The 9,104-nt window shown below is 45.0% G+C and overlaps 1 protein-coding gene across 1 annotated transcript in view; it reads left to right on the top strand.

The window, feature by feature from the left end:
- The window catches only part of Dip2b (disco interacting protein 2 homolog B), a gene marked incomplete at its 5' end in the record, with an annotated part of 109,850 nt that overhangs the window by 937 nt on the left and 99,809 nt on the right, over positions 1-9,104 (top strand). The window lies entirely within an intron of this gene.

Raw genomic sequence — 9,104 nt, 5'->3', positions numbered from 1 at the left:
CATCCATCCATTCATCCATCCATCCATCATCCATCCATCCATCCATCCACCCATCCATCCATCCATCTATCTCTGTCATCCATCTATCTCCATCCATCTCTTGGCATATTCACTTGGGAAGGCATCATGCTAGCACCATGTCAGATTTATATATAATATTTTTTTGAAACACATTTTTAATTTTTTTATTTTATGTTTGTGAGTGTTTTGCATGCATGAATGTATATGCACCACCATGTATGTCTGATGCTCACAGAGGTCAGAAGTGGGTGTCTTATTTCCTGTGATACAAAACCTTGTGAGCCACCATGTGGGTGCTGCTGGAAGTTAAACCCAGGCCTTGTGTAAGAGTACAAGGTCAGCATGAACTCCCCAGCCCCAAGAGTCCTGTTCATCTCCTCCTCCACCCACCTCTGCTGGGACTAGAGGCCGGTGCCATACCAACCCTAGGGGTGTAATCTCACTCTCTCTCTAGCATTTCTCTTGATTGCTAGGTGCTGCTTTAATCATACTAACAAACAGCTTTAAAATAATTTATTTTTATTTTACATGCATTGGTGGTTTGCCTGCATGTGTGTTTGTGTGACGGTGTCAGATCAGCTATAAGCTGCTATGAGGGTACTAGGAATTGAATCCAGGTCCTTTGAAAGAGGAAGTGCTCTTAACCTCTGAGCCATCTCTCCAGCCTCCAGCATTTTTTACTTTTAATTTTCCTTTGCAATCAAAATCTGTTTTTTTTAAATAAAGCTAATTGCTTTTATTATTCAGTTATAAATACCATGAAGTTTTTGTGTCTCCCGTGCTTGTCAGACTAGATGTTGCACAGGATTACAGTCTATGAATATTTGTTGAATGAATAATAGAATGGATAAATATTTCTTGAGTTGTTCAACAGAGTCTGCAAGGAGCTGGTTATAGGAATCCTTGTAGTTACCAAAATACAAATGCTCAACTTTCTCACAGAAAGTGGCCCATTCTGTTTGTCTTTGACTGTAATCTACACACCCCTTGCCACACACACACCTTAGGTCATCCCTCAGTTGCTTCTATGCTGTTCTGTAACTGCGTGCTACATTAGCTGGTGCTGCACTGTGTTGCTCAGAGATATAGCAGAGAGGAAGAGCCTGCACATACTCAGTACAGGTGGCCTCTTCTCTCAAGTATCTGCCGTCAATCTTAGTTGAGTCTATGGATATGGAATGTACAGGCCCAGAGGCCCACTGTGCCTTCCCACAAACACTAGTGGGATTTAAAATAACTTAGGAACCGATGGATGCAGAAATAACTTGAGAGAGGAGAGGTAGAAATAGGTCATTGGCAGCCAGTGGAAATCCAGCTTCTGCTCTGTGGGTCTGATGGAAGGTGGGAGTGTTGTTCCGATGTGTTTAGTTACAAACCTGGCCTGTAACGCTGACAGCCCTGAAATACAATGGAAAGGAAGGCTGGAGTGGCTCAGTGGATAAAGTCTGGCTGTGGATCATGTGGACAGGAGTGTAGACCCCAGTGTCCACATGGATCCCAGTGCTCAGGAGGCAGAGGTAGGATTCTCCACCAGATCCAGTACATGAATTGACACTGAGACATCTATACTGTCAGCACATCTTGCCCCATGGGCAGACCTATATGGGAGCCAAGTCATCGCTGACTGCTTAGCGTGACTTTGAGATGTGAGGTGTTTATCTGCAGTAGACCAAGAGTGTGTGTACATCTCTCAGTAGAATTGCCCTTGCAGATGACCCCGTGAGGAAACGAGAAGCCACTCCATTATACCTCCGTTAGCTTCCTGCCGAAAGACTTATTTTCCTACATCTGTGTCCACCCATATTTACTCCTTCCTCTTGCTTACAAGGCTACCCGTCAGGTAGGACTGTGGTCAGATGTGGAAATGCGGTACCACCTCATTAGTGGCACCAGGGATAGGGCACTGTGAGTGGTGTGTCCTGAGTCCACACAGGACTCAGTGAGGGACACAGTGTCTGTGGAAATCGTAGAGGAGGGGTTGGAGAGATAGATGGCTCAGCAGTTAAGTGGCTGCTCTTCCAGGGGACCCAGGTTCCGTTCTCAGTGCCCACATGTCTCACAGTGGTCTGTAACTCTAGTACTAGCAGATCAGCACCTTCTTCTGGTCTCTGAGGTACTGAGTGAGCAAGGTGCACCCACATACAAGGAGGCCAGACCCTTCCACACATAAACATTAGTTTAAAGAGAAGGGAAAACATGAGAAATAGTCATCCTGATGAGAAATGGCCTGCTTTTTCTTACGACCTTGTCAGCAGTTCTGAACACTGGGTAACACAGTGCTACTCCTGCTCAGATGTCTGCTATGCTTCCCCTGCCTGCCTGTTTCCTGCAGGCACTTTCCCTCACAGCTAGGTTCTTTCCCAGCAGCCCCCATGCCCCACCCCGTGCTCCATAACCATCCTCTCACTCTGCCGTGCAGACCACCGTTTGTGCTCAGCCCACAGCAGCACCTGAAGTCGGCGTCACCAAGTCCAGCAGTGCTCTGCAGCCTTCCACACTCTTCTCAGTCATGTCATTGTTGTTGTCGTCTTCTTCGTTGTTGTTGTTGTGACAGGGTTTCTCTGTAGCCCTGGCTGTCCTGGAACTCACTCTGTAAAATAAGCTGACCTCAAACTCAGAGATCGTCTGCCTCTGCCTCCCAAGTGCTGGGACTAAAAGCATGCTTTCAGTCGATTCTGAACTCTTCTCATTGACACAGACTAGAATTGCCTGGGAAGAGGGTCTCAAGGAGGCAGGATTGTCGAGATCAGGTTGGTCCCTGGGCATCTCTTTGGAGGATTTTTTTTTTTTAAATTAATTTCTTGCTAGGCATGGTGGTGTACAGCTTTAAACTCAGCACTCATAAAGCAGAGGCAGGTGGATCTCCGTGAGTTCAAGGCCAGCTTGATCTACATAATGTAGTCCAGGACAGCCAGGGCTCTGTTAGACAGAGAAACCATGTCTTGGAAAACAAACAAAAAAACAAAAGTTAATTTCTTGTTGTTCCTCATAGATATTTTTGCTGGCGGGCTCACCCTCTTGCATTAATTTTTTTTTTTTTAAAGACAAAATCTCTCTATGTAGCTTTGACTGTCTTGGAACTTGATATGTAGACTAGGCTGGCCTTAAATGCATGTGATGCCTCTGCCTCCCAAGTGCTGGAATTAAAGTTGTACACCACCAGACCTGGCAAATCTTGAGATTCTTACATCTACACCCCAACCCATCTTACCCTCTCTCTGTCTGTGGTTGTAGGTACACAGATTGCAGTCTGGATTTCTGGTTTTGTAGGTTTAGGGTAGAACCTGAGAATTTGCATTTCTGTTAGATTTCTAGACAGTGTTTAGGTTGCTGGTCCAGGAACTAGATTTTGAGAACTAGTGGACTATCTCTCCAGATTATTTGAGGCACGGCTGTGACTTTAACATTTGAATGCTGGCAACTCCCAAATATGAATCTACAACCCAGATCATTCCTGAGCCCCTGATCCATAAATACAGCTGTGTACTCTCCTCTTCAGCCTCCTCTGTTTTGAGACAGGGGCCCTTTCTTCATTAGCACTGAGTGGGCTGGAACTCACTACATAGACCAGGCAAGCCTCAAACTCAGTCTGCCTGCCTTTGTCCTCTAATATAATCCTGTAACTTTAATTTTTTTAAATCTTATTTTTAATTATAGTTCTTAACCACTTTAACCTCTCTTTTAGCCCACAACCTGTAACGGCCGTTTCTTTTGTAACGGCCATCAGGTTCTGCTACTTTGTAAAGGCCGGCCGGTTCTGCTGCTCCGGTCCGCAGGCCAGGGTCTAGCAAGAGAGAGAGTGGGGACGGAGGAAGGGGAAAAAAGGGGCGAGAGATGCATAAGATAGATACAAGACAGAGTCCGGTGGAGTCTCTTCAAGTCTCTTCTTTATTTTCCTCTCTTCTTCTATATTCTCACTCCTTCAGTCTCCTGACACCTCTCACTTTCTCACTTCTACCTCCTACCTTCTACCTCTTACCTCTACCTCCTACTTCCTACTACCTCCTCTATAGAAAGGAAATCCTGGGTATTTATACCCTTTACCACGTGACTTGCCCTCGTGGACAATCTCAACTGAAGCCACTACGTCACATGCCTTGTAGCCATGGATACCAGGAGCACCTTGCAGCTGGGGGCACTAAACAGTGTAACAAGATGTTTATCAGAGTGCACTCAGCTATTGCAGGCTGTTGAAACAAGTCTCTTGTCAGGGTATATGGCTCGAGATGGCTGTAAAGATGATAGCCACTTTCGGCTAAGAGTCGGCTCCCAACAACAACCCACCAGAGGTAATGGGAAAGAAAGGATATCGGGGAAGTGGACCTGTTTAGAAAGGTTCCCTGGAGGAGCTCCTGTCTCTGTTGTTTGGACATCAGCAGTTCGGTTCACAGGTTAGCAGCAGCAACTCAGTTCACTCACAAACACTTCACGGATACACTAAGCGGTCCAGTTCTGTATAGTTGGGTTAGTAACAGTGGTGACATGACCTAGCAGAGACAGCCAGGCCTCAGCCTAAGCTTGAGTTGGACAGCAGGAGAAGTTTTTGGCTGTCTCAGGAAAGTAAGATCAGAAAAGCCTCAGCACCTGCATCAGGTCAGCCTAAGTCAAGAAGCTGCAGTACACCACCAGAAGTTTCTGGTGCATTTCTCTATATGGAGTACCGCCAAATGCATGTTGTAATGCGGACCAACACATGAGTGTTAGCAAAGAATCCTTCATCACATGTCTTTTACATGTTTGCTTTAGCAGAACATCCTCTCTCCTGAGTCTGTTTCAGGGAAAAACGTTCCTTCATGAGTCTGCCTTAGTCTTTCACCTGTGTCCACTTCAGGAAAACATTCCATCACACGTTTGCCCCAGCAAAACACCATCTGACGGACTTTCCAAAGAACCCTTAAGTTTCCACTTCATAATTCACTTTAAGTAACTTCTATTTCAGTACACTCAAAATTAAGTTGATAACTAACTCATACTACCCTTACTATACCACCAACCCAACCACTATACAATACACACACACGCACACACACACACATGCACACACACATGCACACGCACACGCACGCACACACACACGCACGCACACACGCACGCACGCACACACGCACGCACACGCACGCACACGCACACATGGTGGAGGTTGGTTTTGATAATTGACAGATTATCTACATTAGGTTGACTTGTGGGCACACCTGTGTGGTTTATATTGCTTATGTTAGTTGATGTGGGAGGAGCCAGCCCGTTGTGGGTGACACCATTACTTGAGTTTGGATCCTGGACTATGTACAAGGTTAGAAAAACTGAGCTAAGTGTACGAAGTGTGTGTGTGCTCATTGTCTGTTTTTTACTGTGGATATGGATAGCTGTTTCAAGTCCTGCCCACGGCGATGGACTGTCCCGTGGAATCCTGACTAACACAACCCCCTTCTCCTCTGGGTGGCTTTTGAAAATCAGTGCATTCCATCACAGGACAGAAAAATGGACCCAGGTTCCTGACCTCAAGTCCCAACTGCAACAGCATCCAACAAATTATCCTCAAAACCTTCATCTTGGGTTATCAAGATGGCTGGGGTGGGGGTTGGGTGGAGGTGCTTGCCCTCAAGGCTGTCAGCCTGAGTTTAGTTCCCAGGACACATACTGGTAGGAGAAAACGGGTTCTTGCAAGTTGTCATCTGGTCTCTATTTCCATTCTTAAATTACCAAGCTGTCAGTTTCCTGGGGGTGTCTGTTTGTTTGTTTTGAACTGGTTTTGGTCCATTTGATTTTTCTAGAAAACTACTTGTATGCTAGTAGACAGATTATGCCAGGCACAGCATTCTCCTTAAATATCCGCCTTGTCTGTGTTGCTTGTCTCTGCCCCACCCCCACCAGTCATCCCAGATGTTTGCTTCTTTGAAGAACATGCTTTATTTTCTGATTTATTGTTTTCAGGTTCCTTTTGTAATTTTTTTCTTTGTGTCCTCTAAGTTGGCTCATGAACTTTTATAGAATTTCCTGGGTTGTACGGCTAGGCTGTGTCTGCCTTATTTCCTCATCTAAGTGTTTCTTAACTTCTCTGTGGTCAAAGAACATGCCTGTACAAAGGGAAAAGGGAGTCGGCTAGGACCTGCCTAGGCTAACGTTGGCCTCCAACTCATCTGTCGGTGTTCAGTGTTGTGACAGTCCCTTGGGTCACACTATTGCATTATGCTCAGAATTTCTTGTCTTGAGTTTATCAGTGCTGATAGGAAGTGTATTCAGGGTCTGTGATTCATAGCATCTTATGGAGATACTAGTGACTAGAGCATCAATATTTCCCTGTAATTCTGTCAAATTTTTATTTTATATTTTTATAATTATTTTTAAAAGCTGTAACTTACGTGGAGTTAGGAGGTAGCTCCCTGATAATAGAGCACTTGTCTGCCTCAGCAAGACCTAACTTGCGGTGATATATACATACATATTACATATATATAAAACGATATTACATATAATATATAAATGTATAATGTAATTATAAATTATATTATCTGTCACATTATAAAATATTAATATATTTTGATTATATATTATATATTTAATGTATTAAAATTTATATATATATACACACACACACACACACACACACACTTAATTTTTAGGATTCTTAACTTCCTTCATACAAAAACTTTAGAGTAAGGGATCCAGTGCTTCAGTTGAATATGTAAGAGTGGAGGGCCCTGCTGGGCATAGGTGGAAGAAGAGAACCTTGACTGCATGAAGGCTGGATGCCCCAGGGGGTGGGAATTTTGAGGGTGGGGAGGTGGGAGTGGGGGGGGTAGATAGAGGTTACATCCACAGAGAAGAAGGAGGAGGGGTGAGGGGATTGGGGGTTCCTGGGTGGGTGGGGGATGGGGTAAGGGGACAACATATGAAATGTAAATAAAACATCCAATAAAAAAAAAAAAGAAAAGAAAAAAAAACTTTAGAGTACTGTAATGCTGGTCACCACAGTCCCCATATTTCGATGTAGTTGTACAGTGTTGCACAGTGCTCTTTGCTGTCACTGTCTTTCATGCTAACTGTTACTCACTTTCTCTCAGACCAGCTCTCTTCTTAAGTGTGTTGTTAGTAGTAGGTACTGAGTGAGGATTTACTAGTAGATGGCTTTTGTCTGTTTGTTTTTTGAGATGGTGTTTCTCTGTGTAACCCTGGCTGTCCTGGAACTTATTATATAGACAGCTGTTCTCGAATTCTGAGATCTTCCCTGCCTCTGCCTCCTGAGTGCTGGGATTAAAGGCATGTGCCACCACTGCCCAGCTAGATGTCTTTATTTAAATGCTGCATGATCTTTAGAGAGAAAACTCAGCAATCTAGCAAGGAAAATGGAATTTTTATGGCCAGATGTAGCAGATAACAGAAGACTAAAGAACTTAGAAAACAGGATGTGGAGAACAAGTGCTGGCAGTTTTCGTTAATATTAAGCTTGACTTAATTCAGTAGCATCTTAGAGATTAGTTTGTCCCGTCACCATGTGGCAAGACTGTGACCTGAAGAATCACTTTTAAACCCCTGACATTCAAGCTAACTGCTGTTTCTTTCAATAAAACCCAAATTCTGTGTGATATTTAAGTGTCATACTATCTCTTAGGGAGGTAGGATACATTTTTATGGAGATTATAGTTTCATTCAAGGTCCTGAACATTGTGACTGTGAGCAGCATGAGAAATGCGGTCTTAGCCCCTCATAGTCTTCAGCTCCTACTGGGCAGAGCCCAGTGCTCTGTGGCATGCTACAAAACGATGCAGAACACAGCAGAACAGAACAGAACACCCCACCATGGTCAAAAGCCTCCAGAGCCCAAAGCAAAGCTTCCCTTGAGCTTCACTTAGCAGACTTCCAGGGGGAGGGGCAGGAAGTTCATGCTCCTTCGGGCATAGCCTAAAGAACTGACTTTTCAGTCCACACGTGTTTAGACCACTCTCTCTAAATCAGCCTCTCCTGGCTCAGTGCGAATACCTTTGGAGTGACTAGAAAGCGGAAGGTTTTGTGTAGGAAGCTTCACTTTGCTGATCCTCTGGTCTAATCTTTACTGTGGAGATTTTCCCATACAAATATCTGATAGTTCCAGGTAGCTTTAAGAGAAACAGTGTAAGCCGGGCGGTGGTGGCGCACGCCTTTAATCCCAGCACTCGGGAGGCAGAGGCAGGCGGATTTCTGAGTTCGAGGCCAGCCTGGTCTACAGAGTGAGTTCCAGGACAGCCCGGGCTATACAGAGAAACCCTGTCTCGAAAAACCAAAAAAAAAAAAAAAAAGAGAAACAGTGTTTAAGGACATAGCATTACTGATAGGACCGGGGTACATAGTTACCACAAGTAATGCTAGTGCTCCAGGGACTGCAGGGACACCAAGGTGGTGGCATTAGGCATGGCCAGCAGTGCCTTTGAGAAATCTCTTGCTTTTGCCCAGACCCTACCAGCTGGCTCTGGCGTCACTGCCACTCTATACAGCAGCTTGCTGAGTGACAGGTTCCAGACAACCTGTGTCCCTTGTCATAGTGGCATTCTTGTATCTTCAGGTCACTGTTACTGTGTGTGTATGAGCGTGTGTATGCCTTGGTGTGCCTGTGCAGGTCAGAGGTCAACTTGGGGTCTGTGCTTCCACCTTCAGTGGGTTTCAGGGGTCAAACCCAGGTCACCAGGTTAATACAGCAGGCACCTTCACTGGCTGAGCCGTCTCACCAGCTCCTGAGTTGCATTTTAAGAATGTTCCCTGTGCTGTCCTTAGCTTGTTGGCCTGTTTGTGTCTGATTGAATACTGGCTCCTACGATCTCTCAGAGCACACTTATAAATTGAGTGTCGCTACCGTGACCCTGGTTTGTGGCGTTGTGCTCACACCCAGTACATGTACAGACATTAGCAGAGCTGAACAGAAAGTGCGTTTCCAGGGTTTCCTCAGCGAACGTGGCTAAGGGTGAAATGTTAGGACAAAAGGGGTAGTTATTGGATACACTGAAGAGTGCTACTTCTCCCAGGTCTCCTGGCACCGTCTTCAGTGTCAGTAAATCCTTTCTGAGCTACCAACACGCAAGACACTTTGTGTTAATTGTCTGAGACCTTGCATC

The sequence above is a fragment of the Grammomys surdaster genome, unplaced genomic scaffold (genome assembly GCF_004785775.1).
Source record: "Grammomys surdaster isolate TR1022 unplaced genomic scaffold, NIH_TR_1.0 125742, whole genome shotgun sequence".
In the NCBI taxonomy this organism is placed as follows: Eukaryota; Metazoa; Chordata; class Mammalia; order Rodentia; family Muridae; genus Grammomys; species Grammomys surdaster.
The sequence above is the reverse complement of the archived record's forward strand: the minus strand, read 5'-3'. Positions and strand labels throughout refer to the sequence as shown.